Here is a 22,527-nt window from a genome sequence, read left to right on the forward strand (position 1 = left end):
AATCTCCCCAACATCCTCAGCCATGAAGACCAAAGCAAAGGATTCATTTAGTTTCTCTGCAATGGCCTTATCTTCGAGTGCTCCCACATCATATTGATCATTCAGTGGTCCCACTGGTTGTTTAGCAGGCTGCCTGCTTCTGATGTACTTCAGATCATTTTGCTATTACTTTTTGAGTTTTTGGCTAGATGTTCTTCAGACTCGTTTTTGGCTTTTCTTAGGTTTAACACTTAACTTGACAGTTTATGCTCCTCTCTCTCTCTCTCTCTCTCTCTCTCTCTCTCTCTCTCTCTCACTCACACCCACACCCACACCCACACCCACACACACACACACACACCCCACAATTTTAAATGGCCAAGTTAAATACAGCTCCAGAAATGTGGAGCTGAGGCACTGATCTGAATGTCTGCTACATCCCACCCAAGAGCAGGAGTCCTTTTAGCAGGAATTGATGCCCGGAGACAAAGAGCCCAACAACGCCGTCCTCGAGCAAGCTGGAATTCCAACCATGCACACCCTCCTCAGGCAGTGGCAGCTCCACTGGCTTAGCCACGTCCACAGGATGGATGATCCCGAAAGACATCCTGTACAGCAAGCTAGCTTCTGGCAAAAGACCTCCCGGACACCCCCAGTTGCGCTACAAGACATCTGTAAGAGGGACCTCAAGGAGGTAGACATCGACCCAGATAGTTGGGAAGAGCTGTCAGACAACCGCAGCAGCTGGAAGCAGGAACTACACAAGGGCCTTCAGAAGGGCGAGATGAAGATCAGACAGCCGGCAGAGGAGAAGCGAGCCCGTAGAAAGGACAGCAAGGACCTGCCAGACACCCACTACATATGCAGCAGATGTAGAAAGGACTGTCACTCTCGTGTGGGCCTCCACAGTCACAGTCAATGCTGCAAATGACGATCTTAAATGGAGTTACGAAGGGCGTGATCCATAGTCTACGCAGACTGAAGGATGCCTTGGAACTTGGAACTTGATGCCTGGAGATATACTAAAATTAATGGTGGACTCACCTTGATCTCAATGTTTGCAAGATCTTTCCCACTGTCTGGGATAAATAAAGTTTTTTAATTTCTCTCACTCACTCTCTTAACCTATGAGTAGAAGTGATTGCTTTTCCCTTCCGGTATTAATGTAATTCATTCCAGTCTATAGTTCCTAGCACTGTGCCACTGGTTCCCAGTATGTAGTGTTCAATATTACATTTTGAAAACGGGACTTAGGCTTTTTTGAAAAACGTTACCAGATGCTTCCTCTGACGCCTCGTAAGCCATGAGTGAAGCACAGCCTGGGGCTGGCTGGAGAGCCCCTGCGGGGCTAGCACAGCATGCGGGTGGCCTTCTCTGTACCCGTTACACTGAGCTGGGCCCAGAGCGGCAATCCAAGCACCCACCTTGCAGCAGGGCCCAGAGACTCCTGTCTTTTTACAACTTGATGCCCTGCCCCAGGGCCGTGTTCTTCCAAGGCCTGTCCTAGGCCCAATGCCTCCAAGGGATTTAGGTGCTTAAATACCTGAAAAAGTCTGGCCCTAAGCCTGACTCTTCTCTAACACCTCTCTTCTTCTTTTCCTTCCTTCGACATCTGCCTGCTCACCACTCAGCTCCCGCCCCTCAGGTACTCAGCCAGGTTCCCCCCCGCCCCCAGTCTGGGCCTTGTCTCACCCCTGGAAACACGCACTGGCTGCCCTCCTGGAGAAACATTATAAGCCCAAAGGTGGTGCTGGCCCCGCCCTGCTGCTGGGGACACCCTACAATTATTGGATTTACTACCCTGAGACGTTACAGCTCATAGTCGGCTCCGCGTTGCTTCGTGCGCGGGGGCCAGTTCTCCGCTTCTCCTGGGAGGCAGAGACTGGCTGTGGGCAGCAGCATTCGACACAAGGTCTCCAACCCGGAGCAGTCCAGTCTGGGATGCCAGCTGCGTCTGCTCAGCATATTCACCCTGCCGTGCCAGTCCGGCAGCTGCTTTGCTGCGCTTTAGCATCTTCGGTGCAGTTGTCCTCCCAGCCTTCCTGTGGGGTTCTCCTCCTCACACTGAGGTTTTCTTGGTGCTCTCCAGCTCTTCCCCACTGCCTAGCCCTTTTGCAGAGCTGCTAATATTTCCCACTACCAATGAGCTGCAGACAAGCCACCTGGCATTTCCCAGGGAGGTGCCCCTGCAGAAACACCCAGCAGCTAATGCCATCCAAGCATGGCGCTACTTCGTCATCAGAGCTGGGAAAAAGCATCAGCTTAGAGCTTTCCAATTTCCACCCCGCCCCAGGCAGCCGAAGCAGCCGCTGTGTTAGCACATTCGCTGCTTATTGGAGCTGAGGAGGGATCGAGCACTTTACTGGCTGCTTGTCTGTAATGGATTTTCCCTGGAATGCTGCCGTACACTGAAAGGGGCCTGTTACACAGGCAGACACCCACTTGGAACAAAGACACTGGCAGCTTTTGCTTATGTTAACTTTATTCTTAGGGTCCAGCACTTGCCTGTTAGAAGATTCAGCAGCAGCCCAGAATAGAGTACAGGCTTGTCAGGAGAATGCTATCGGATTGAGGCATTAGCATTGCCCAGCCAGCCCACCTCCCGCAAACACCAAGAAAGCGTTATCTATTATAGAAACACCTGGCTTCTAACCCCAGCTCTGCTGCTGACTCACTCAATGATCTTCTTCAAGTTACTCTGCCTTGGTTTGTCTCCATTTGCCTGTCTGTAAAATGAGGCTAAAGACACATATCTCACAGGGCCCGTCATAAAGAGAATTTCATTGAGAGATGATATTTGGAGATGGCAGTGCAAATAGCTGGGAAAATCTCATCATCATAGACTCACAGAACACTAGAACTGGAAAGGACCTCAAGGGGTCATCGAGTCCAGTTCCCTGCCCTCTTGGCAGGACCAAACACCATCTAGATCATCCCCGATAGGTCTTTATCTAACCTGCTCTTCAATACCTCCAGCGATGGAGATTCCACAATCTCCCTAGGTAACTTATTCCAGTGTTTAACCACCCTGACAGCTAGAAACTGTTTCCTAATGTCTAATCTAAACCTCTCTTGCTGCAGTTTAAGCCCATTGCTCCTTGTCTTGTCCTTAGAGGCCAAGGTGAACAATTATTCTCCATCCTCCTTGTAACCCTCTTTGAGATGCTTGAAAACCGCTATCAAGTCCCCTCTTGGTCTTCTCTTTTCTAAACTAACCAAGCCCGTAACACAATCATGCAATAAAATCAGGTATCATGAGCCAGGGGTGTACCTGCTTCTTACTGCAGATTCTAGGTTAGTGATGGGGTGTGGGGCTCAACTTGGGTGCTCTGGACAGAGGGTAGTTGGGGGTGTTTGTGCGGGAGAAGGTGCTCACTGCACACCGGAGGATGGACACTACAGGACGGGAGGGGAAATGGGTTGAGCAGAGAGGGAGAGCTTGGTGCACAAGGGTGATGTGAAGTTAGGGCAGGTACACCAAAGACGAACAGGGTGAGGGAGTGTCTCTGTGAGCCGTGGCTGTGTGCGGGGCAAGGGAGGGACTTGAGTTACCTTTGCACGGGCCTCAGTTGCTAATGCTCCCGCTCTCACAGGCCAGCTGGCTTCCACTTGCCCACAGAACGCCGCCATGGTTTCTGTTGGCTCAGAGACAAAGTGCCCATGGCCTGCCCACCACCTCATCACCCACGAATCCCACAGTCCCTGCTGGGAGGGGCAGAAAGGGCTGGGTTCTGGCTGACTTACCTCCTCGCATAAGGAACCAGGGGCGTGTAGAAAATATCAGCCGGTTGTTGGATAGTGCAGGGATTTTGGGGTAATATTTTGTGGACCCCCTAGGGTTGCCAGAGATTCCCGCAGGTTACGCAGGACAGGAAGCCCCAGTGGCAGGAACTCAAGATTTCAATCAGCATCCCCGCAAGACATTTTTATGTAAGTGTGGGACACTGGACTGCCATTGAAATGCAAAATGGTCCCACTGGTTGCAGGACATCTGGCAACCGTAAGGCCCCCCTGCCCATGCACTATGGAAGGCCCCTGTTTGAGAACCAATGCTATGGAGCCCCCCAGCAAGCATGCAGCGCCAGAAGCCCCTTTGGGCACAGGGAGCAAGTTAGTGTACCACATCTCCCTGCTGGCCTGGTCATCTCATTTGAACTACGCCTATCCCAGCAGGAGCTGGAAATAGCTTTCCTGATGTTGCGGTGCAGGTGTTGGAGCTGATCCTCTCTAGCCAGCAGGACAACACCTGTTCCTTCATAGAAGTTTAAAGCCAGAAGGGTCCATAAGGTCATTGCCTCCTGTGTATCTCCAGCGATGACCACCACCCAAGCCCCCACACAACCCAACAACCAAAAAGAGACCAAAGGAAATGACAGGACTATTGTGTGCCATAGCAGCACCAAGATGCACTGGTGTCTGAAACCTGTGCAACAGCAGGGAAGTGATTGAGTGAGGAATTATCTAGAGAATCCAGGCAAGGAGCTTATGCTCGCACATGGCAGAGGAAGGTGAAAACCCCAAAGGTCACTGCCAGTGTGACCTGGGGGACACATCCTTCTTGACCCTAACTTGGGCCCTCACTTAGACCCTGATGATCAAGCAAGACCCAACCAACCAAGCACATGGAATCATAGAATCCAACAGACCCCAAAAGATCATTGAGTCCAACCCCTGCCCTAAGCAGGACCAACCCTAATTTAATCATTCCAGCCAGGACTTTGTCCTCTAGGGATGGAGATTCCACCATCTCGCTAGGTGACACATTCTAGTGCTTCACCACCCTCCTAAGTGAGACAGAAGGAGAGAGAGAATGCTCAGAGCCAGGTTGGAGACCCGGCCCACCAGCCTATCTCCAGTGAAGAATTTAAAAAAAACCCTCCCAGAATTCACTGGGTGGAAAAAAATCCCTTCCTGACCCCTGCTGGTCACTTGACTCACCTGCTGAAATTTACTTGTTTGCATAACGCAAGCTCAAGCAATTAAATTAGTAGGCAGCAGGTTTGACAGAAGCACAAGGAAATACTTCTTCACAGCACAACATCAACTGGTTGCCAGGGGATGTTGTAAAACCCAAAACTGCAGAGAGGTTCAAAAAAGAAATAAGTTCATGGAGAACAGCTCCACCAATGGCGATTGGGCAAGGTGGGCAGGGCACAGTCCCACACTCCAGGTGTCCCTAGCCTCTGCCAGAAGCTGGGAGTGGATGACAGAGGATGGATCACTCAAAGATGACCAGTTCTGTTCATTCCCTCAGAAGCACTTGAAAAGGTGTGGGCAAGTTGAGGCTATTTTGTGCAGAGGGTTCTTGGCCCTGGTATGGCTGCGCTTCAAGATCAAGAGGTGCTTGCCCCACCACAGTTTCTTGGAGTTGCTCTAGATTCACCTCGATCCAGCCAAGAGCACAACTTGCCCCAGCAGGCTGCGTCGAGGTGACAAGGATGTGCCACTGAAGAACTAAGTCTGAGAAAGCCCCAAGCCCAGGTTCCTTCTTGTTCACACACTCCTTTCACCTGCTTCTGCAGCCCCGTTTCTCAGAAAAACTTTGGTCTTCTTTTTTCCCCAGCCTTCATTTTAATATCAGGTGATGTAATAAGACCTCTAAAAACAGACACCTGGAAATGATTATCCTTGGTGCATAAAATCATACAATGCGATGCCTCTTAACGCCCTTGTCCTGATTGAAAGAGAGAATTGTGCGCAGGTGGAACAGAAGCAACCTCAGTGTTAAACTGCTGATTATTCCACTTGGGTAAGCTGTGAGACAAGCTCATGAATCTGTCTCCAGGGCATAACAAAGCGATTTGAAGGGCCTCTGAGACTGCTGTTGTGCAGGCCGCACCCTGCTCCTCCTGTTCTGATACCACCCAGGGCAGAGGAGATGCAGTATCAGGAACCACCATCTGACAGCTCAGTCGGAGGAGCAGCTCCACCCCTCCGGTGCAGGTGTTGTAACTCTGCTGGGCCCAATTGACATTGTGTCCCAGCACAGTTTTAATTAATTCACCAGCAGGAGCCACTAGGTTCAACTGTAACACAACTAATAATTAGCCGTATCTAACGAGGAAGATGAATTCAGCTGGGGCGGGGAAATCCCCGTAACTGCTCCTCCAGAGGAGTGCCCAAACCAGCCTGAATTTTGGACCCAACCCAGCAGGATAAGACTGGCTAAGCAGAGGGATGAGCCAGAATACTAGAGCAACTTCCAGAACTTTCTGAGGCATGAGGCCACCTGAAGACACCTTGGCTTGCTCTCGTCCAGCGGCATCTAACACGCTGGCAAATGGGATGCTGAGAGGTGGCGAAAGGGAACGCCCTCTGCCCACATTCCCCACCAGTTGGTAGGACATATGTGTGGTGGTAGCAGTGGCTTCAGCCACCAGGCCTGCACGACTCGCTGGTCTCCAGCCACGGCACAGCTCTGGTGAGTTGCTGGCAGGTGGAGGCAGGTGCCTGGCGCAGGGCGGAGGGGCTGGGGTGATCCTGAAATTTTGGATGGACACCACAGCTAGTCTAAAATGCACCTGCACACTTACCAGCCAAGGGAGCACCTCACCTAGGCCAGAAAGCTGTCAAGGCAGGTTCAAAGCAGGCAAAGAAAATTTGCCCGAATTCCAGCCTGGCTTTTAGCAGAGCTGACCAGGAAACAAAACTACAGGGCCATGAAAAATGGTGAGTTTTTGGCAATGTTTTCATCCTCCATTGAGATAAAAGCCAAAAACTACATCTTTCCCACCAGAGTGGTTCCTGTACTATGTTGCTTTTTGGAAACATTCAGTGTCGCCAACATCCCAGGCAGTGTGGAATGCCCAAGACCATGTCAGTCAGCTATGTGGGTTACGTGCTCTCAAGGAGACAAGCAGGCTGCAAGAGGTCATGGGACCGGGTAGGTGTGCCTACTTGTTAGAGCAGGAGTTGGTACCCAAGAGTAAGAGCCAAGGGTCAGAACTGGGGCAAGGGTAAGTGAGTCCAAGCCAGGATTCAGGCAGGGCACAAGCAGGCACAGGAGCTATCATGGCCATGGCAAATGCTTTCAGCAGCCACTGAACTGCTGCTGCTGGGTGTAAGAGCCAGTTTAACGGCTGACTCTTCCCACCTCTCTGGCTACAGAGTCAATCAGGCAGTCTGTCACGCTCGTTAGGTTGTCTGGAGAGCGGCTGTCCCACAAGCCTTCATTCCAGGCACATGGGTCCAGGGACCCAGCGTGCTGAGGAACATGGCAGCAGGGCACCTTGGGGAGCTGGGCAGGCCACCACCCACCCTGCCTCTCAGCCTGCTTTCCGTTAGCCCCAGGGGCGTCTCCTCAGAAAACACTGACGAGCGAAACCACGACAGTCCACGAGCGAGTTGGTTTCACCCAGTCGGTGTTTTCTGAGGCAATGCTGTCCTGCTGGACGATTTCCAACCGCCTCTAGTGTTCAGCAGTAGAGTCCTGCAGGACGGCAGAGTCCTCCCTTCTTCCGTATTAGCACTGAGAGGAGGAATGGGGGCTGGAGGCTGGAACAAGCACCTAGCCCAAAAACCCCCACACGGAGATAAGCTTTGGCTCCAGCCACTTCACTCGCTCCAAAGCAAGAGGAACTCGGCGTGCAGGAAGGTTTGTAAGATCCTTTCCAAACACTGCAGGTTGAATCCCAGCTGTGGGAATGTGGCCTGGGCTCACCAGTCACGCGATGGATACACGCTTTTCAAGCACATTAGCCAGCACAGTCTAGAATCCAAACCCAGCTCATGCATAGTGGGGAGGGTTACGAACACACGCCCCTATCAGCATAACATAGAACTTGTGAAGGAGCCATTAAGTGCTAATTAGAGGCAGTTGAGCGGCATGTGCCACCCATGAATTTACTGACAAAACCAGTTGTGGATGATGTCCGCAGTTTAAATTTTGCTTTAAATATTAATCACATCGCTACAGAATCCTTCCAGAGATATTTAGGTGCACAACCTGAATATTCAGCTTTAGCCTTAACTGCTTGGATCATCAGACAGGTTTTTAAACACTGTCTTGAAAATCAGCGTCCAGGTAAAATAACCCATCCCCAGGGTTATCCCCCCCCTACACACACACTGTACCCTAACTGCCACTGCCGCCTCCTGCCCTGCCTGCTGTATCCCCCAAGCCCCAAAACCCACCCCCCATGAGCCCTGACGCCTTGCTCTGTGCTCCTCACGTGCCCCAACCCTGACTCCTGAACCCCTGACATCCTAGCACCCAGTCCTAACTTCTGCACCCCCCTCACAGTGCAACCCCCTTGTCCTGAGCCCCTCTCGCACCTCAGCCCTGATTCCTGTACCTCCACCCCTCAGCATCCTGTCCTAACTTCTGCACCCCTTCCTCACTCTGATCCCAAACCATGAGCACCTCATATACCCCACCCCAACTCCTACACCCCCACAGCCCCGAGCCTCCCTCACCCCATCCTGGAATTTTTGGGAGTATTTTTGACTGACTTGTAGGTTTGTTTAGCATCTTAAAGCTAAGCTGTGTGCGGATAAAGAAAGGTTACTCACCGTAGTAACGGTGGTTCTTCGAGATGTGTCCCCGTGGGTGCTCCACATTAGGTGTCGGGCTCGCCCGGCGCCGCAGATCGGATCTTCCAAGCAGTTTCTGCCGGACCGCGCATACGCCGGTGCGCACCACTCCCCCGCACGCTCCCGGCCACGTGCGCGATCCGGTCCCCGCCAGTTCCTTGACCAACCGCCTCGGATGCTCCTGCAAAACACTAAACAGAGATCCGGAGCGGGGAGGATGGGCGGGTAGTGGAGCACCCACGGGGACACATCTCGAAGAACCACCGTTACTACGGTGAGTAACCTGTCTTTCTTCTTCGAGTGTCCCCGTGGGTGCTCCACAATAGGTGACTACCCAGCAGTAACCCAAGATAGGAGGTGGGTAATCGGATTATGTGCAGCTTGTCCCCGAGAGGACCGCTGCAGAGAGACGGGTATCCTCTTGGAATACCCTGTGAAGGGCGTAATGTTTGGCGAAGGTGTCACAGGATGACCAGGTCGCCACTCTGCAAATGTCTTTTAGCGCAACGCCCTTGAAAAAGGACTGTTGATGCTGCCACCGCCCTAGTGGAATGAGCCCTGGGCATGCCCAGGAAAGGAGTCTTTTTGAGTTTGTAGCACATTTTTATGCAAGATACGATGTGCTTCGAGATTCTCTGTGAAGAGAGACATTCTCCTTTTGATTTGGGAGTGATAGAGACTAGGAGTCTATCCGTTCTCTGGAAGGACTTGGTCCTGTCTATATAGAAAGCTAGCGCCTCCTCACGTCCAGGAGGTGTAGGTGCGCCTCTTTGTTAGAGTTATGAGGCTTTGGATAAAACGAGGGTAAACAATAGGTTCGTTAGTATGAAACTCAGAAAGAACTTTAGGAACAAAGGCTGGATGCAGCCGTATGGTTACCGCCTCCTTGGAAAAAACAGCACAGGGTGGCGTTGCCATAACTGCCGCAAGCTCGCTCACCCTGCGAGCTGACGCAATTGCGAGAAGAAAGGTCGTCTTTATCATAAGGAGGCAGAGGGAAACCGTGGCCAAAGGCTCGAACGGTGGTCCCCTTTTCGCATTAAGCACCAGGTCCAAGTTCCACGAAGGTGGAAGCGGTTTCCAAGGGGGGTATAGGTTTACTAGCCCTTTAAGGAACCTGGTAACCATGGGATGGGCGAACACCGTGTGCCCTGTCTCTCCGTGTCTGAACGCCAAAAAGGCGGCAAGGTGGACCTTAAACGAGGATAGCGAGAGTCCTCCTCTCTTGAGGTCCAGTAAATACTCTAATATCACAGCCATAGGCACCGAAAGGGGGGCTAGCTGTTTGGTAGAACACCATGCCGTAAAGCGAGTCCATTTCTGCTTGTAGGTCTTCCTGGTGGAAGTCCTCCTGCTACTTTCTAGGACTTGCTGCACTTCCTCCGTACATGTGCTCTCTAGGGAGCTGAGCCATGGATTAACCACGTTTGTAGTCGCAGGCCTTGGGGGTGCAGATGCACTATGGACCCCTGGGCTTGCGTGAGCAGATCCGGCGCCACCGGAAGGGGCATCGGTGGCCGGTCCGACATGCGCAGGAGTAGGGGGAACCATTGCTGTCGATCCCACGTTGGGACTATCGGGATCATTCAGGCTCCTTCCCTCCTGGCTTTCTGCAACACTTTGTGGATGAGCACTGTGGGAGGGAAAGCGTAAAGTAGGGGGCCCCTCCATGAGATCGCAAAGGCGTCCCTCAGGGACCCCCGTCCCAGTCCTGCCCTGGAGCAGAATCGTGGGCACTTCTTGTTGTGCTGAGTAGCAAACAGGTCTATCTGGGGAAAAACCCCATGCATGAAACATCGGTTGCAGCAGATCGGGACGGATCTGCCACTCGTGCGTGAGTGCGAAACGCCTGCTCAGCTGGTCTGCCTGCACATTGTGAGCGCCTGGGAAGTACGAGGCTTTCAAGGTTATATTGTTGGCGATGCAGCAGTTCCACGACCGGACTGCTTCTACACATAAGGCACAGGACCGAGCTCCTCCTTGCCGATTTATATAAGACATGGTGGAGGTATTGTCTCTACTGATCCCGACTACTTTGCCTTTTATATGGTCTCGAAAGTGTCTGCAGGCGTTGAACACTGCTCTGAGCTCCAGTATATTTGTGTGCAGTGACTGCTCCGTGGAGGACCACAGCCCTTGCGTCACCTCTTCGCCCATGTGTGCTCCCCACCCTATGAGGGAGGCATCTGTAGTAAGAAAAACCAATGTGTGTGGTTGGTGGAAGGGTACCCCTGTTAGCAGGTTCTCGGGGTTTACCCACCATTGCAGGGATTTGCGCACCTCTGCTGCGGGCGACGCCACCCTGTGAACAGTGTGTGCTGCCGGGTTGTATACGCTCGCCAGCCAGTGCTGCATGCTGCGCATGTGTAACCTGGCATTCTGTTCTACGAACGTCGCTGCTGCCATGTGGCCCAGCAGCTGTAAGCACGTCAGAACCGGCACCGTAGGGCTGAAGGTGAAGACTTGCACGAGGGAGCCGACGGCCCGAAAGCGAGACTCTGGTAGATACGCCCTCGCTGTAATAGAATTTATGCGTGCCCCTATGAACTCTATGTCCTGTGTGGGGTCTATCTTTGATTTTGCCAGATTGATAACCAGGCCGAGCGAAGAGAACGTGCCTGCTGTGACGCATATCATGCGTAGTACCTCCTCCTTCGAGGCCCCTTTGAGTAGGCAGTCATCCGGATACTGGAATATAAATACCCCCTGTCTGTGCAGGTAGGCTGACACCACTGCCAAGGGCTTGGTGAAGACTCTGGGGGCTGAGGAGAGGCCAAACGGTAGGACCTTGTATTGAAAATGTTCTTTGCCTACCACGAAAAACCAGAGGAATCGTAGGTGAGCCGGATGAATAGTTATGTGAAAATACGCGTCTTATAAGTCGAGGGCTGCGAACCAATCTCCATCGTCCAGTGCCGTAAGGATGGAGGCGATTGTGATCATCCGAAAGCGTTGCTTGCGCAGGTACCGGTTGAGGCCTCGAAAATCTAAGATGGACCTCCAGCCTCCTGTCTTTTTCCCCATGAGGAAGTACCTCGAGTAGAACCCTCTCCCTTGCAGTTGCTCCAGCACTCTTTCCACTGCCCCTATGAGCATGAGATGGTCTACCTCCTGCTTGAGCCTCGCTACGTGGGAGGCCTCCTGGAGGTGGGGCCTGGGTGGAGGTCATGGCGGTGGGAGCGACTGGAAGGGGATGGCGTACCCCGTGGCTATGATCTCCAGCACCCATTTGTCTGTGGTGATCCTTTGCCACTGGTTATAGAATGGTCGGAGGCAATGGTGGAATAACCGCTTCGGATGACCTTGCGATGGTAGTGATGGCGCAGCCCTGGATCTGTGTGTCAAACTTGTGGCCTTTGGCCCTGCCCCGAGGACTGGAATGAAGGACCGAGTCAGTTAATTCAGCAAACAGCTTCTGCGAGTCGAAGGGAAGATCGACTATCTCTGTCTGCAGGCCCTCGGTATACCCGGAGTCTGGAGCCAGGACTCCCTTAGCATCACCACTGCCGTAGCTGTGGAGCGTGCTGCTGTGTCCGCAACATCCAGGGCGATCTGAACTCCCGTCCTCGAGGCCTAGTAGCCTTCTTGCATGATGGCCTTGAGCACTGGTTTCTTGCCCTCTGGAAGCGAGTCCATGAGGGAGGTTAACCTAATGTGGCTGTCAAAATTATGGTTCGCTAGATGCGCTGCGCAATTTGCCATTCGCAACAGTAGAGTGGAGGAGGAGTAGACCTTTCTGCCCAACAGCTCTAGCTTTTTGGCATGTTTGTCTGTTCCCCCACATTGCGACGACTCCACCACCAAGGAATTTGGTTGTGGGTGGCTGAACAGGAACTCCATGCCCTTTGTCGGCACGAAGTTTTTTTTGTGTTTTTTTTTTTTTCCCCGCTCTCTTGTGGACAGGCGGAATAGTCGCAGGAGTCTGCCATATCATAGTGGCAGACTCCAAGATTGCGTCATCAAGCGGTATTGCTATTTTGGAGGAGGCCGGAGGTCTCAGATTTTTGAGGAGCTTATGGTGTTTCTCTTGCACCTTAGCTGTCTGGATGCCTTGCGTGAAGGCCACCCTCGTAAAACAGCTCTTGGAACTGTTTGAGATCGTCCGGAGGATGGACGTCCCCCGGGGCCGTAGCCTCATCCGGGGAGGAGAGCGAGGAACCGCTGGGGTATGTCTCTCTGGACCCTTCCGGTTCCTGCTGGTGATGGTACACCCTCTCGCTAGAGGTTTGCGAGGGAAAATCTCGGGGTTCCATAACCAGTCCCCCCTGAGATGCTTGAGTCTCTGTCCCCGGTCGCAATTGCCCTCGGGGGTACGAGATCGTCTGTGGGGATCTTTCCCTAGTAGATAGCCGATGGTGTGTATGCCCCGCGTGGTAGGGGCGACCATGGCAGTATAGGCACTGTTCTTGGGAAGGTGACCTAGACCACTCCCTTGGTGCATACCCTCTGCGTCTGGGGGAGGGAGATCGTCGAGACACTGGAGAGAGCGATTTTGCATAATAGTCCAGCGGTTCAAACCCCAGGAAGGGTGAAGGTGGTCCCAGCCAGGGTGAGGCTGGTTGCAAAAATGGAGAAGGGGGCTCCGGGTAGGCTAGGGGGGACCCCTGCCTTCTGGTTGGAGTCTGCAACATAAGCGGAGGGCTGTGAGAAAGCAACTCCACAGCCCTGTGCGGAGAGGGGCTGCAATGCCCCCTCTTGTGTGCAGCCTTCCCCCTCCCTTGAGGAGGTAACTCCGCCCCCTGACGTACAGGGGATCCCAGCCCCGTCCGCACCGAGCTCGGCACGCTCGAGGGCGGTGCCGCACGTGCGGTGTCCTTCGGTGCCTGCAGGCTGCGTGCCTGCGCGCTCTGCACCGCCGGTTCCCCGGGGGTCGGTGCCGCTGCCTGCAGTGCCGCCGGTACCGGCGCTTGTTTAGCCGCCGCCCTGCCTGCGGTGCGGGGCGGGGCGGCTGGCTGATTATCGGAGGCTGAGCCGCTTCCACGTGGCTCTCCGTGCCGCCGCCGATCAGCTGTTGCTGCGGCTGGGGGCTGCTCGCTCCTCCCGTCCCGCTCGCTATTGTTGCCAGCAGGGATCGGGCTGGGGAGACTTTCCTCCGTTTTTGCGCTGATGGGGTGAGGGAGGCAGCTTTCCTTTTATGGGCCCCAGAGGGTCCCTCCTGCTGCGGCCGCTCCGGCACGTCTGGCTGGAGGGCCTTGTCGAAAAGCAGCATTTCAAGCCGCATCTCCCTGTCTCTCCTTGCTCTGGCTGTTAATTTAGCACAGAAGGAGCATTTCTGTGCAACATGGGACTCCCCAAGGCACCTTATGCATAGACTGTGCCCATCAGACGCTGGCATCACCTCTCGGCAGGACTCACATTTTTTAAATCCTGAAGAGGACATTGTTGATGAGTCTTTCAGTTGTTAAACGGGTACTTAGCACCTTCTCTGTGCTATTTTCCCCTTCTGATGGCCTGCTGCAGCAGGAGGGCTGATGGCCCTATGCTCCTGGCCTCCGGCGCTTGTTACTGGGACTGGATTGAAGCTGTCCCGCTTGTAGTTTGTTTGTTGTTTTTTGTTTTTTTTTTTTGAAAAATAACAACCGGCTAACTTGCAGTAGCCTAAGTACTTGAAAAACTTTAAAGAAAAAACAGTTAAAGCCATTGAATACGCTACTTGGCCTTAGCCTAGTTCGGATTCCGTCTGCAGCCGACGGTGGTTAAGAGGAACTGGCGGGGACTGGATCGCGCACGTGGCCGGGAGCGCGCGGGGGAGCGGCGCGCACCGGTGCATGCGCGGTCTGGCAGAAACTGCTTGGAAGATCCGATCTGCGGCGCCGGGCGAGCCCGACACCTAATGTGGAGCACCCACGGGGACACTCGAAGAAGAATGTGCATTTGCTAGCTTGAGTTGCTAGACAGGATGATAATACAGGTGCTCCAAGAGTAGTGTTCCTTTGCTTATTTCATTTCATATTGAACAAACATTGTAAGCATGGCAGCTTGTTAATTGTCCCTTATTTTAACATTTTCTTCCACACCTATAGGCTATTTACTATACTGTGTGTGGGTGGGTGGCTGGGTGGGTTTTTATTCACACTGGTGGTGCACATCCAAGTGCTGCCTCAGTATTGGTGCTGCACATAAGAAACTTTAACCCACCCCAAAAATTCAGCCCTTCCAAGGATGGAACATCTCAGAGGGAACACAGCTCCCCTGCCTGGCACGCCATCAGGAAAGCCCCAGTGCATGTACAAGGCTGCAGGCAGCTAGGAAAGCCCCGGGTGTGGGGCAGCCAAGACCCCAGCGTGCAAGGGAGGTAGGACCAGGGAGAGGGGTAAAGTAGCAAGGGTCCTTGTGTGCCTGGGCACGGCTGCTGGGGTAGGGGAGCAGGGCCAGGTTAACTGGAGCGGGGTCAGGGCTAGCTGGAGTAGGGGAAGAAAGGCAGGGCCCACTGAGGTGGGGCAGTGGTCCACAGTTACAAAAAAAAGCACACACACCCCCCGGAAGTTCCTTCATACGGCCCTGCAAAGAATCCCACCTGCCTCCTGTCTGTTTTATTTTGTCCTCTCTGGGGACAAACTTCCCTGCTGCCCTTCCTGATGGACAAAAGTTCTCTTGGGCAGAAGCAGCAGTGAGTTTAAATGACCAGTTACTGGCTTACCCTGGAATGAAGCAGCCCACAGAAGACACTTGGGATGCAAATAGCTTGAGCTGGGCATTTTTATTCAGACTTCTCTCAGGGGAAAAGCCTTATTCACTTCCCCATAAGTAGCGGTCCACACATGAAAGCCCCAGGGGCTTGGCCCTCCTGTCGCTTCCGCTAAGGTAAATCCCTTGTAAAGCCTTCAAAATCAATCGAGTTACATCAGAGCAACACAGGTGAGAGGAGGGGAGACTCAGAGCCCAGGCCGCACCGTCCATGGAACGTCAGACACCCCTGGAACGGAGCAACAGGTGTACATCTGCCTGTGCTCCCACGGGTGTTACAACGCAAGCGAGCTTGGCAACCCGTTTCCTGGTGTCGCAGTAACATTAGAAGTGACCCATCTCGCTGGATTGCGACTGACATTTCCTTGGTGTGCTCCCTTCCTGCTTACCTGCATTTCTTTTAGAGGGGCCGCCCCTTTCAATGCCAACACTTCAAATGACGGAGACTCAGCCACGCCCCAAAGTAAATCATGCCAGCGGGCACTGGATTTCCCCGTTTAAAAAACTGCACCTTATTTCCAGTCTGAATTTGTCTGGCTTCAGCTTCCAGCCACTGCATCGTGGCCACCCAATCGACGACAGCTCTGCTGTGTCAGACACCTTCCCCGCAGGACAGCTGCCGTACCTGCCCACGGGAACGACTGTCGTGAAGCACTGAGCAGAGTGTTGTTAAGATTCACGCAGAGCAAAAGAAGAGCTTTGACAGCCATGACGCTCACGTCCCTTTCAGAGTCTAAGGCCATTAGATCGCCTAGTCCAACCCTTTCTCCTGCATTGAACCCAATGACTTTATATAAACTGGAGCATTTCAGGCCCCTGGGGATTAAACTGTTGTGAGCCAGCTGCAGGCAGAAGAGAGCAGAAGCCAAGGTGCGACCGCTACCAACAGCCCCTGCAATGGGAAGGGACTGATTAGCTGAGAGGGGCCCAGCTGATCTCACAAGGTGATCCACACACCATGCTGAAGAGGAAAGTGTCAAACCTCCAAGGTCCTTGCCAGTGGGACCAGGGGTGAAAACTCTTCTCATCCTCAAATCTGAGTACGCACAAAAGGCTCACCTGCTCAGCACCTAAGAAGGTTCTCACTACCATGGCAGAGCAAATAGATGGACAATCTCCAATACTTCAGTGGGAGCCTTTGGGGAACAGGGAGACAGAATATATCTGCCCAATAGCAGGTTGCAGGGAAAAGGCTTCCTGACCCCTGCAGGCAACTGGCTGAGGCCCTGAAGCATGAGCAGTGCCTTACTCCAGAGCTGCAAGTGTTATGAACATTTTGAGGTCAGTAAGAGCTTGCTGCTGCTCCATGGCCTAGGAAGGAAACGGGGGACAGGGAGGTTCACATATTCCAAAGGCCAGAAGCAGCCGTGGCCATCCAGCCTGAGTCCCTGAACGTGTAGAATGTCTCCCAGCAATTAGGTTAAAATCTCTCTGAGACAGAGATCTGATCTCGTGTTAAGGGCTCCAAGCTACAGTGATCTCACCACACCACTGGGAAGCCACCTCCATGTTTCACTACCCTCTACTAGGAAATGATCTTACTCCCAGGATAAACGTACCTACCTTCAACTCCCAGCCATTGGATCTAGTTATGCCTTTGTCAGCGAGGCTATTTACCAGATTTCTTTGATGTCGTCCTTCCTTCTGATGCCTGCATTGCTCTGACTGTTCATTCCCCTGGACTGTTTGTTCTGGCAAATAACAGTGCCAGATCTACTTGGTGTAGCAGCCCATCTCTGAGTGGATGAATAACAAAGAGCCATTTCATGTGCTCCTGGAGAAGTTCTGGAGACACTCTCTGAAAACCTGGACTGTCACAGTAGACCCAGAGAGACAAGGAGGATGAGGATGTGCAGAAGAGCTCTGTGTCCTGGAAAGCTGGTCTCCGTCACCAACAGAAGTTGGTCAAATAAAAGATATTTCCTCACCCGCCTTGTCCCTCTCATATCCTGGGTCTGCCATGCCTACAACAACGCTGCATAACATTGAATTAGGACAGATGGTCACTTTGATTGTATCTCCCTATTCTACAAGAGGCTACAGAGACACTGAGGCAAACACCACACTGGAACGTGGCTTTGTTTTGTATCGCATTTTTATACAAGCCGTAGGCTCTGAAGACTTAGGTAATATTTACACCAGGCAAAGTAAGTCAACCGCAGATACACAATACTCGCTACAGCAATTGCGTAGCTAGAATTGACCTCTCTGCGCTCAGCTTACTTGGATGTCCCTCCTGAACAAGGGCAATGGGAGAGTTTCTCCTCTCGACCGACCTTACTCCTCGTGTCTTTCACCAGCACAGGGGTCGACTGCGACCCATGAGAATTTGATTTTGCACATCCCTACTAGACACACAAAATCGAACCCCGGAAGATCGACCCTGAGCTGGTCAATCTTCCAGGTTAGTGTAGACGTAGCCTCAGAGGAGATCCCGAGAGATGCAATTCTGCACACTGCTGGTTGCTTTGAAATAATGACCCAAGAGCAGCACTCTCCCATTAAAGCCAGAGAGAGTGTGAGGTGCAAAATTTCAGGGCCTGTAATGATTGGGGGAGAGAGAGACAGCAAGAGAAAAGGAGAGAGAAATCAGAAGGCCTAGGCTGGGGGGGAAGATAGTATTGTGTGGTGTGTGTAAACACCTTCGAGATGAAGGTGAGGAAGTGCCGGAAACGATAGCATTAGCATCGGAAACACAGGCCCATCGTGAAACTTGAGTTGAAGCTGAACCATGTGACCCAAAGGGATCAGAGCTTTGACTGGGGGAATTGGTTTTGTCTGTGTGAGGGGGAAGGGGCAGGGAGAAACAAGGAAGAGCTAGAAGGCCAAGCAGACAGCAACAGAAGATCTGGGTAACTTAGCCCTGAGGAAAGCTTTCCGGGCACAGCACTGACAGAACAAGCAGGCAGTGCTGAAAAGGTCTGTTGCTGCTGTTTGGTTCCTAGGGCATTCAGGGAAACAGGACTTCGGTCTGTGACTATGCACAACAGTAAGAAATAATAAGTATGAATCAGATATGGTAGACGCCCGACTTGAACAGGGGTTGTGTTCCTGCGCAATCCCATGTAAGTCAAATTTCACATAACTCAGGAGAGTCAGGAAAATGACCAGTGTAGCAGCGCTGGTCAGTTTCCTGTCTCCTGTGAGTGGCCACCGCTGAGAGCCTGGCTCTGGGCTGCTGGCTGCTCACAGAAAGGGGAAACTGACCAACGCTGCTGCGCTGGCCAGTTTCCCAGTTCCCATCAGTGGTGGCAGCCCAGAGTCAGGCTGCCATCCTTGACAGGAGCTGTGAAACTGCTCCTGTTAGGGACGGAAAGAGCCAGGCTGCCGCTCCTGACAGGAGCGGTTTCCCTGTTCTTGTCAGTGGCAGCAGCCGCTCCTGTTAGTTTCCAGCAGAGCTGGTCAGTTTTCCTGCTTCTGCCAGTGGCAGGGAGCTGGCCCCTGGCTCTCGCCTGCCCACCATTTACAGGAGCCGGGAAACTGACCAGCACTGCTGCACTGGTCAGTATCCTGGCTCCCCTGAGTAGCAGGCAGCCAGGAGCCACCTCCCTGCAACTCAGACAAGTTAACCTGAGATTTGCGCAACTTGAGTGCATGTATCTCCAGGTTCTACTGTACAAATCTTTGTAAAGAAACAAGGTTGCATCAAAGAAAGCACCTTGTTCTTTCCATCTCTGCTCCTAGTAAAACCAGTGCACCAGGCCCTGAACTTCAGCTTTCTGCTTGGGTCAGAGGGCATACAGCAGGACTTGATGATGTAGAGATCCAGGAAGGCTATTTTGGCATATAGGAACTGCATTGAAGGCTCTGGCACCAACTAATGGGAGTGGGAAGGTTGCAGAAAAGATGTGAATGTCAGACCAGCAGTGTTTGGAGCAGAAGGAGACAAGGTCTGTTTTAAAAGGAAGGTCATTCTGGAACCCAACAGTATTTTGCAGGGAACAATTTTGCATAGGATTAGATGTAGTAGGTATTTTCCTTCTCTAATTCTCATGATGTTAGGTTTTTTTGGGGGTCTTAAAACATACAGGCAGCCCAATGTCGGAAAAGGGGAGTGAAAAGGTCTTATTTCAATATACCCCAGGAAAGGCAGGCAGCTGCCTTGGGCAGATGCTGGCACATGAAGTTTTAATGTCACAAAGGCCGTGAATCAACAGCTGTACTGGCCTAACCTTGTGCATTTAAAATGAGAGCTTGCTATCACCCACGGGTACATCTTCCTCTTCAAGCAGCAAGCCCACCCAATGTCTACACCTGCTTTATGAAAGCCACGAAAACCCTCTGGATATCATCCACAGTGGCTAGAAATAATACGTATCATATGTAGGGATAGCTCAGTGGTTTGAGCATTGGCCTGATAAACCCAGGGTTGTGACTTCAAACCTTGAGGGGGCCATTTAGGGATCTGGGGCAAGTAGGTTTCTTGGTCCTGTCAAGAGGGCAGGGGACTGAAGAGATGATCTCCTGAGGTCCCTCCCAGCTCTATAAGGTGTGTGTAGGGGTTTCTCCTCTTCAACTCGACAGCCCATATACAAATAGCCTGCCTGGTGACTGATATTCCTTCTGTTTTCATCACCTTCTCAGGCCTCCAAGCCAGGATCCATCTCCCAGAAGCTGCGTTCTCCCTCTTTCCTGAAGGCGAATCTCCGGGGAGCTCATCTGTCCTAAACTGTAATTAGATAAAGGAGTCCAACACTTTGTCAAAGCTTGTCAGCAACAAAAGGCTCCTGCTGAGTTTATTTACCAAGAGCTCTAACCATAAAATTGTGGCATTGCCAACTGCGGATGATCTATGAATGCAACCTGCTTTACCAGACAATCAGAGCTTCTGATTTGTCAACCTTGGTAACAGTTTTTAGTTCTCTGTGACTTAAATATTGAGTCTGTTCTGGTCTGGCTATGGTCTGAAGAAGCGGGTCTGTCCCACGAAAGCTCATCACCTAAATCAATTATTTTGTTAGTCTTTAAAGTGCTGATGGACTGCCTTTTTTTCCTGATAGAATATAGACTAACACAGCTATCTCTCTGTTACTATTTAACAGAGCTTGATTAGCTCTGAATGACAAGGGGCAGGCTGGGAGGGGAACTGGGGAGAAATAGCTGATCCAAGGGTGAGCAATAAACAGTTTACAGTTCACCAGTGAGCCCCTGGCAAGCTGTTAGACCCTTTATTTACCTGCATGCCTGCAGGTACAGCCGCTTGCAGCTCCCCTGGGCTGCAGTTCACCAAGCCTGGCCAATGCAAGCTGTGGGAAGCAGTGGCCTGGCTGTACCTGCACACAGGCTGGTAAATAAAGTATCTGGTAGCCTGACGGGCTAACCCTGACAAACCACCTCCAGCCTGCAAGCTGCTTATTACCCAGCCTGATCTAGAAAGTGTGCCCCCCAACCTGCCTATACCTCTGCCAGGGCTGGTTGGCTCCTGTTGTGTTGTTCACAGGTGTTCAGTCCAGTCTAGCTGGGAGAGTGCCAATCAGTGTGGTTTGCCTTACCTCTGAGACAGTTCCATGAGCTAGGAGCACGCGCCCAATGCTCACATGTCGGCAACGCTCCTGCTATAGGCAGCTGCCCAAAAGGCCCCTAATTTGGATGGGTCAACAAAGTTTTGTTTTTATCCATCTTGACTCGCCACCCCGGGGAATTCCCCTTTTGCTCGCTAAGAATTCCGCTGGCAGCCGTCATGGGAGGCGAGCAGCCATTCACCAAGCCTAAGCTAGCCACCATCACTTCCTGGCTGAGACCCCTGTTACCCGCTGAGAAAACCCTTCCCTTTCAGGGCATTTCACCTGAACTTTCTGGGGAGGGAGGAGATGAGGAGACACACACAGCTACCACAAAGACACAGGATTAGTTCCTTAGCAGGAATGGGACTGGGTGAGAGCCAGGCTAGAAACCCATTGTCATGGGACAATCCCTGGCCGGCTGTCTTCTCATAACAAAGAGTCACTCAGAGAGGGAAAGTTCAGCCCAGGTTCCCAAAAGTGACTAGTGAATAGGTGCCTAACATCAGACACCTTAAAGGTGCCAGGTGTTTAGAGGGCAGGGGCTCAGCAAAAATCAGACCTCTTAAGGAGTCTCAAGTTGGGCAAGCAAAAATACAACACGTCCAAGAATCTCATCGAAAATCTTGGCCTCTAACATCAATAAGGAGCTACTGGTGGAACATATAAAGGAATGGACAACTCTAAAGCAGCCAAGTTGCTCTGAGCATTTCTTCATGGCTTTACCAGTTCCGACACTTCACTCCTGTTCTTAACTCATTTTGGTTCCCTTAATCTTAAATAAAAGTCAGTCCACTGAAGATCTACGGCTCCCCACTGTGTCTGGAAAACAACGGGACAGGCGGTAGGGGGGCCAGCTCAAGACCTGATCTTCCCTGCAGTTTGCCACACAAGCTGGATTAAGTAGACATCACTTTGCATGGATCTGAGGGGAATCTTCTTGTCAAGGGGATGGAGGGGAAAAAGCGAGAGAGCACATTCTCTCTCCAGGATGCAGACGACTTGTTATCTTCGGTAAGATGGGGGAGAAAGATATGTAATGCAGACAGACCCAGGTTGCCAGCCCCAGGGATAGAATCTGCGAGCATAGGGTCTAAAGCCCTGCACTCTACCACATGAGCTAAAGGCCAGCTGGCTCTCAGCCAAGGCTGTAGAGCAGAGACTTCACTCACCCCCAGATGAGGTCTCAGTACCTCTGGGTACTACAGATACATACCCATTTCCTGCAGTATTGTGAGAATTAGTTGATATTATTGCAGTTATTTGAACTGTAAAATGCTTTGGGGAAGCATTGTTGCTGCCAGCACTTGCTGGTGAGTCACCAACACCATGAGAAGATTGAGTCATCAGCACATGGGAAGACTGTCAGTCTCCAGGGTCCCTGCAATTATTTGCCTTTCTCCTGTGCCACCAAGCCACCGTAGCAGCTTTGAACCCCACACATCCGTCCCAATAAAAGGTGGGCTGAGACGCACTGGGACCTGGACGTGCTCAGAGACCAAAGGTCTCGGGAGACAAGACTCAGACTTCCAATGGACAACCTCCTCTCCAAAATTACACACAGTTTCCATATTGTCAACCCAAGGTGGCTTGGAAAGCAGGCCTCAAAAAACTAAACATCATGAGGAGGGTAAATTAAGATTGAAAAAACACCACTACCACCATCACATTGGCTTTGTTTCATTAACTTTAGGTTACACTCAAGCGCTGCTTCCCAGGTGCTCTCTGCAATCATGAGGATTAGAAACTTGTTCTCTTTTTCCAGATGTCTCATGCAATATTTTGTAAAAGGATGAGAGACAACTGCAGGAAGTAACAATATCTTTTA

Source organism: Carettochelys insculpta, chromosome 5, assembly GCF_033958435.1.
Source record: "Carettochelys insculpta isolate YL-2023 chromosome 5, ASM3395843v1, whole genome shotgun sequence".
NCBI lineage: Eukaryota > Metazoa > Chordata > Testudines > Carettochelyidae > Carettochelys > Carettochelys insculpta.